The sequence below is a fragment of the Taudactylus pleione genome, unplaced genomic scaffold, assembly GCF_031769625.1.
Source record: "Taudactylus pleione unplaced genomic scaffold, aTauple2 ptg000013l, whole genome shotgun sequence".
NCBI classification, from domain to species: Eukaryota; Metazoa; Chordata; class Amphibia; order Anura; family Myobatrachidae; genus Taudactylus; species Taudactylus pleione.
The window spans coordinates 3,612,353-3,620,637 of record NW_028284416.1 but is presented as its reverse complement, the minus strand read 5'-3'; positions in this window follow the sequence as shown (position 1 = coordinate 3,620,637).

The following is an 8,285-nucleotide window of genomic DNA, read 5'->3' as shown; positions in this document are numbered from 1 at the left end:
AACTCTGCATTAGCAGGGCGCCAATTCCCTAAACTTGCTCCAAATAAATATGGACAGTGCATCAGCGATAGAGTCTTTAATCCTCAGCACGTGCTTGGCCCTGAAGACTATGGCCCTGATTCAGAGCCGGACGCCACCCACAGCTAATGCCGGTGGCCAGGAGGATGGTCGCGATGGTCAAGACCATCTCGACCATCGCTTGCGACGAGACCCTTGTGGTAGGGTCTCATGGCCGCAAGCCTCAGAGAGCTTTCGGCTCAAACAGAGCCGAAAGCTCTCCCACTGACATCACTTGTAATGTCAGTGGGGCCGCCCCCAGACGGTAGGCGTTCTCATGGGAACGACTCCGTCTGGGCAGCCACCCCCCCCGACCTGCCCACCAAAGGGGGCGTGCTGTCACTCAACATCGACAGCACGCCCCCTTTGGTGCAAGACCTGGAGCGACAGATTGCCGGTCGCTATCCGGGTCTCGCACATGTGCACGACAGAGCCGGCTCCATCGTGCGCATGCGCTCTGGGCCACCATCGACCTGGTTGCTAGCGCTCAGCACTTGCGACCGGGTCTGAATCAGGCCCTATATTGCAGGTCAGACGACCAGCTGAGCAAGAAGGCACACTGCTGGAATCAGGGAGGCCTGCCACCGATTTATGGCCTGAACAGCCCCCAAGTTGCGACACCAGAATATAATACTTTTATCACGCAAGCTCTCCCTCGCAGTGCCAGCACCACAGTAATCGGAAAGTGTACAAGCGAAAGGAGATTCCTGGGTAAACCCTCCCACACTGACTCTACATGCCGTGAATGGCACATCCGGCACCATTGAAATAAGCCCAAACCTGTAGAGCCGACGGTAACTTTGAAAATATGATTATGCCACCAAGCAATGTGCCTGATTCATTGCCAATCGCCACTGCTATTATGCACGGAAATTGCCGATTGTTGCGTACTGGGCATCCATCGCCGTACTCGTGCTCGAACCGAGCCACTGCGATCGGGTGACTACGCAGACCCATCGCAGAGTGATTGACAGGAAGTGCCATTTGTGGGAGGTGACGGAGGGGTGGTCGAGGAAACGCAGGCGTGCCAGGGCGTTTGAACGCCGTTACAGGGGCGTGTGTAAATTAGCCACTGCGATGCCATACGCAGCCTGAGTACTCAACATCGTGCGAGGAAGTTAGCAATTCCTGAGTAAGGTCAGAGCTTGTGCAAGTGTGCGTGAGGCTGCGATGGTACTCGATTGTACCGATGGCTTTGCCGTCTTGCTAAACATTACGGATGTGTGTAAGGTAAAGTGGGCGTCCTTATGTTATGCTGCGACGGCATAGCGATCGCAATGGATTAGCATACTATCGAAGTGAGACTGCGTGCGTAATCGCTATTGCAATCGCAGTTGCGATCCGTATTGAATCAGGCCCCGTTCTAGCTTCCTACAAATAAACAACCTCTCTTTTAGTATAAAATTTTACATTCCAAACAAAAGCCGCTATTGACGTAAAGTCTTCCCTGCTGCCAAAGACAAAGCAATGGCACGATGTACTTTGTCCACTTTATCTATCGGAAGGTTGGCATCAGCAGGTCAACCTACAGTATCTGTGCCTAGATATGACAATTTGTGCATCAGACCAAAGTCTGAGAAGAGTGCCTGAGCTCCGAGCAGCGGACAATCCAGATCGATACAAAGCTATTCATCGAGGCAGTGAGCAACCACGTGCTTCCCCAATCCTGCAACAATGCATCAATGCAGGAAAGTGCTAAGGACCTGAGTCAGACACGCTCGCTAGGAACGTTCACTCGTAGCCGGCCGATGTTCGCATTGTGCGCACGCGTACGCAACGCAGTGCGCATGAGCGAACCGCAGCGAGAGATCGGGAAGCGTTCGTTCGCTGCACATAGACTGCCCAGCAGAGTGAGTGACAGGAGAGGCCGTTTGTGGTTGGTGATAGGGGCTGGCCACTATAAATGGGGGTGTGGAGATGTGAACGAAGGCGTGCCTGTGCGTCTCAATGCCGTTCCAGAGGCGTACATAAATTATAGGCAGCGTCATAGTACACGTCACCTGGCTGTTTTTTACACTGAAGTGCTCGCAGTGCTGGCGGTAGGGTATGGTCAGCCTCAAGCACGGCGATCGCATCCGATGGTACTCGATGTTACCGATGGTTGCATACACTTCCTGGAGATGACGTGCGCAAGTGGGCGTCTTAAGACAGGCTGGTGGGCGTCTGCATACACTGAGCGATCGCAGGCCAAGACATAGTGGGCGTGCTAATGCCTTGCTGTGCAATTGCCTGCCTGCCAAAATTTGCATACGCTGGGTGCGAGCGTACGCATCTAGCGAGTGGGTCTGAATCAGGTCCTAAGTGCGAAGCATTCTGGAGCTTGGCCCCCATAGGATAATGCCAACTCCAGATGACGTTATCCTATAGTAACCTAAAGGCTACTGATTTGCAAATTTTTACGGAGAGGGAGCTTGCGGTTCTCTCTTCGCCAGCCCCCGTTGATGCATACGCGGCAGTCTGTGCTGGGGCCCAGACCAGGAAGCAGTGTGATAGCGTTACGCTATCATAATGCTTCCAGCTCTTCGCCAGTATTGGGCTCTTATTGGAGCCTGTATCCTTGCAAGAGATTGTTAGTAAATTTGCGTGAAGATATTCATTTTCGCTGTGAGTTTACACTAAAAAAAGTATCACATCTGCATAAAAAATGCGGGTTGTGAAATATGCCCCTTTGTATGATATACTGTATATGAATTAGTATCCTAGAGTGGTCACTGCTTTAATAATATTTATTATATGTAATCAGAAAGAAAATTGCAAGAAGTAAAACATGGATTTGATGAGCCCCCATCTTGCCCAGGTGATATGTAAGTAGCGTTATTATCACTATGGTAATAGTGTGCCGGTAATCCTGCCCCGGTGTGGCCACAGATGACTGGAATAGTAAAGGAGTGAAGAATGAAAAGTCACGACATGAACAATACTACGCGTTTCGCCGTCATGACTTTCTCAGGGCGCCATCCTTCCGAATACATTGCCAGAAGGGTGGCGCAGTCAGCAGCAAGTATTGGGGGTTGGTGGCCCGCTCACGACACAGTGGATTAAAGGTTTATTTACTAAGCCGTGGTGGGAGATAAAGTACCAGCCAATCAGCTGCTAACTGTCATGTCACAGACTGTGTTTGAAAAATGACAGGAGCTGATTGGCTGGTAGTTTATCTCCATCCACTTTATCTCCATCCAAGGTTTAGTAAATAGACCCCATAGTGTCTTCCAGGCCCCTCTTAGACCATGCTGCTACATTCTCCTTGCTCCCTGTCTACCCCATCTGTGTCACACCTGTTAGTCTTCCGCGCCCCTTTAGAATGTAGGTTCTTACGAGCAGGGCCCTCTACCCTCTTGTGCTTCTCCTTGATTTTACTGTCATCTACTCCTCACTCGGGCACTTAACACCTGGTTGTTTACCAGGGGCGTTTCTAGAGAGGGGGGGCCCGTGTGCAGTCTTCAACACGGGCCCCCTCCTCTACGCCCAGCGGCCAGCACTGGAGTTATAGACTCTGGCACTAGAGTGTGCCCAGAGTCTATAATGTATGCACAGGTCACAGGGAAAATGGCTGCGGCGGCCATTTTCCCTGTACCATTTTCCAGATGTTTTACAGCACTGGACCCCCGTGCCGACGTGGGAGACTCCGAAGAGGTAAGTAATATTATGGGTGCAGGGTGTGCGGTGCGGGGCCCCCCTGGACCCAGGGGCCCGTGTTCCCCGCACACCCTGCACCCATTATAGATACGCCCTTTGGTGCTTTGAGTGTTATGATCACTAATGCAGCATACTTGCCGACATTCAGCTCCCTCCTTCCGGGAGGGAGCTGAATGCCTGCATAGAGGGGGAGGCGTGGCCAGCTATGACTGCGTTTTGGGGGCGGGGCCGCACGAACACGTGATCGTGGCCCCGCCCCCTCTTCACAATACCAAAAATAAAGGCATTGTAAAGCGGGGGGCGGAGCCACGATGACGCGACTCAGTGCGAATCGCGTCATCGGGCATCCCTGCTGCGGGGGTTTCTAGTAGTTGTGCGGGGGGCAGGCTGCAGCCGGGAGGCTTGCCTACCTTTCCGGGGGGTCGGGAGCGGCACCCGATATTCGGGAGGCTCCCGACCAAATCGGGAGGGTAGGCAAGCCTGTAATGCAGCAATGTATATAAATCGTGTCCTTGTCCTGCACTGTATTGTACTGCAAGTCACTTGTTGCTTGTTCACTTATTTGTCTATGTACTTTGTAAGCTGCTGGGGAACACTTGTGGCGCCATATAAAGAATAATAATAATAATAATAATAATAATAATAATAATGGACTTCCGTGCACCACATACCCTGCGCCATTATAAATACGCCACTGACTGACCTACTTTACAGTAGGTATGGCCATCGTCCATCGATAGTTAGCAATCATCGATGGATAACTGGCGATGGCTGCTGGTTTTGCCATCGATGTCAGAGAGACAATGGTTATCCGCCATCAATGGACAAGTGGGAGACGATTTATTTTTTTTCTTGACGGGACGGCAGCCACCCCATTTTTGATTGGCTCGCAGCCCGCCGTTCCCCGAAAAGTGGTGGCCCTTGAGGGGTGCTAACCGTCGATGGTTCACCACAGATTTTTTTTCTGGTGAAATCGATCGTAATCACTGATGGACCAATTGATGGTAACCATCTATGGACACCAACTGATGGTCATCCCTACTTTACAGGGGGTTGCAGACACTCCTGACAAAATCAAATATCTTCCATCCCTAGTTTATCCAGTTTTCATATATGGTTTGTAGCTTTGTACATCTCCAGTTAGAGATGTGAAAAGTCTTCAATGAATAGTTTGCTTGTCTACCATCTTTCTTTGTACTCAGAGTTAGTCCCTGGTTGTCACCAGTGAAGCAGAAGTGAACACACACTGGCTTTGTGACTTTACCACTAGGTGATACCAGAGGTCCGGTAAGCGTAACAGGTGGCCCAGGAATCAAAACTTTACACAGTAACTAAAAAAACACAAAGGAAATGTGAAAACCATAACACTACTGACACCAAGTGGTGAGAAAAGAGAACTGCACCAAATATGTTCAGAAGTGTATGGACTTGTCCAGATGGTTTCTTGTATCATGTCCCAAATGGAGTCCAGTGCAATAAACGGTGATTAAATAGTTAAAATAAAGAGGGGCGTATGTAGTCATTAGGTAAACATTCATAATGTCGACACCTCAATGTCAACAGTTATCATGTTTAAATCAAATGGAAGGTTTACACCATAATTCATTCTACACACACGTGGTACCAATGTAAGGGAAAGCATGATTAAAGACCCAGCAGGACTCTTTGGTCTGCAGTAACATTTCTTTCTTTATTGCACATTTTTACACAAGCAATTTGTCTTTATCTATTTTTTTTATATTTCGCTGGTTTTATCTAATTCAAACACATTAAAATTTCTGTTTTAAACTGTACGCAATTACCAGACAATCACTTTCGTCTCTCTTTTTTTGGGATTGCCTTCACTGATCGTCATTGGCAGCAAGTCCGAACAGGAACACGACATGGTAAAATAATAATACAGGGTTTAATCTGAAATGTACTGATATCATAGACTTGTGCAGAAGCTAATTCCTCTTCTTTACAACATGGTGACAGTGGCAGATTGTCGACATTAGGGATAAGCTGGGGGACGGGAGGGTTAAGGTTAGGCACTAGGGGGCGGATAGAGTTTGGCACAAGAGGGAGATCTAGGGGTAGGGATTAGTGTTAGGGATAGTAGAAGAATACATATCAGAACGCTGGTGGATCACAGGTCTGACCTGGAAGTCACATGACCGCCCAAACCCGGAAGCCGCACTGGAGACGCTGCAGCCGTCAGGAGCCGGTAAATGACCACCGGGACACCAGGGACGATATGTCAACATTCCAACATGTCAACATTTCATTAGTGTCCACATGATAAATGGCGATATGGCCATTGTCGACACTATGACATTATGACTGTCGACCTATCATACCACATCCCTAAGAGATAAATTGATTTTGTATCCCTCCTCATGAATATAAATTCCAAGTACACTGCATAAGGGAAATGTAATAGTCTGCACCATGCAGACTATTACATTTGGTGACATCACCATACCTCCCAACCGTCCCGCTTCCAGCGGGGCAGTCCCGTTTTTCTGGGACTGGGCATCATGTGCACGGCATCTGTTCTCTTGTGTACGGACCGCCTGGGGGCTGCGGCATGCCCCAAAAGTGACGTAAACGGGGGAAGCTGCGAGGCTCCGCCCTGTGTTCTGTAGACCCGCCCCTATTACACAAGCCACACCCATTTTCGGGCCCACACAACTTCGGCTGCCTGCAGGTCTGGTCGATGTTTTAAAGAGGCAATCATTTACAAAGCAAAAACAACCTTGTTTTGCCTTTCAAATGATTGCCCCTTTAAAACATCGGCCAGACCCATCGATGCCTGAAAGTTATTACATTTTAGTGTTTATCTCAGTCCTACACCATTCGGTTTTCTGGTGCTGGGAGGCAAAATGGTGTATGTGAAATCACAAGCGCACAACATCACATGACATCAAGGACTTCCTTCAGGATGCAAATATAAAAAGTCACGTGAAGCCTGTCATATGCAAATTAAACGATATACAAATATTAAATTGTAATTGTTTAAAAACCACACTAATTAGTACCAGCAGACTTCCCCTTCCCAAACTGAGTAGGAAACATGTTTTATTTTCTAAAAATGAGTGTTCAGTACACTATAATCCCTCTATATGATCGCCACCGCAGTAGTTTTACCACATTTTGCGCAATTATTTTGTGAATCGGACGCGGCCTGCAGCCGACATCACCAACGACTCACAACGTGCACCGGGGTTTGAGTACCTGTAAGTGATGCCCCTCCAAACAGGTGAGTGCCTTCAGGTGGCACACTTTGTGTCGGCTCCTACCTGCATGTCTGTGTGACAGTACGTGCCTAGGCAATGTGGCCCTCATTCAGAGGCGCTCGCAAAATGCGAGTGGTCGCCCTGAATGTGGACGGCCACTTGAGTTTTGAAATGCGGCCTCCTGGTCGCTAGCTAAGCTGTGAGTTACCACCCACAGCTTTAGCGACCGACCAGGTTGATGGTCGCGATGGTCAAGACCATCGCGACCATTGGGGCTTGCGACGAGACCCTAAGGTTGGGTCTCGGCAACCGCAAGCCCCAGGGAGCTTCCTGCTCTGATCGAGCAGGAAGCTCCCCACTGACATCACTGCTGATGTCAGTGCGGCCGCCCACAAAACGGCAGGCGTTCCTTAAGGACCACCCCCCCCCGCAACTCCTACAAAACGGGACCAGCTGTCGATCAACATCGACAGCCGCCCCTTTTGTAGTGAGCTCCGGAGCGAGAGAATTTCTCTCTCGCTCCAGGGATTGCGCACGCGCAGTGCAACCGCTGCGCGTGCGCAGGGCCTAAACATTGACCCGCTTGCGAGCGCTCAGCGCTTGCGAGCGGGTCTGAATGAGGTCCTGTGTCCTTCCCTTTAATTTGGCTCTGTTGGCCGTCGAACATGTCCCCATCACCAGCATAGTTGCCTACTCTCCCATAAGGTCTGGAAGGCTCCTTATTTCTAGTGTGGCTCTACCGGACATCTGGAAGAGTAGTCAAGCCTCCCAGAGGCTGTCCGTAGCCACCCAGTGAGTAAAGTGGAGGTTTGTGCAGCCCATGACGCTGAATCGCACCATCATTGAACCACCCCCTACTTTACAATACTGGGAATTTGCTGCATTTTATAACGGGGCGTGGCCTTGATGATGTCATTGCACCATCATACTCCCCTGCACCACCCTCTTCTGCCACGCCCTCTGCCTTCCTGACCAGGCTGACCCCTACCGGAGGTGGCTTGCAGGAAATTGGTAAGTGTGCCTACCAGTGTAAGAACTGTGGCCCTGATTCAGAGCCGGACACTCTGACAGAGCGCTCGCTCTGAATCAGGGCTGTCCTTCTGAATTTAAGAGCGGCCTCCTGGCCGCTCGCATAGCTGTGGGTAACCACCCACAGCTATAGCGAGCGGCCAAAATGATGGTCGCAATGGTCAAGACCATCGCGACCATCGGGCTTGCGACGAGACCCTTGCGGTAGGGTCTCGTTGCCGCAAGCCCTGGAGTGCTTTTGGCTCTATCAGAGCCAAAAGCACTCCCACTGACATCACTTCGTCTCCGTCTGGGCAGCCACGCCCCCGGCACGCCCACCAAAGGGGGTGTGCTGTCACTCACCAT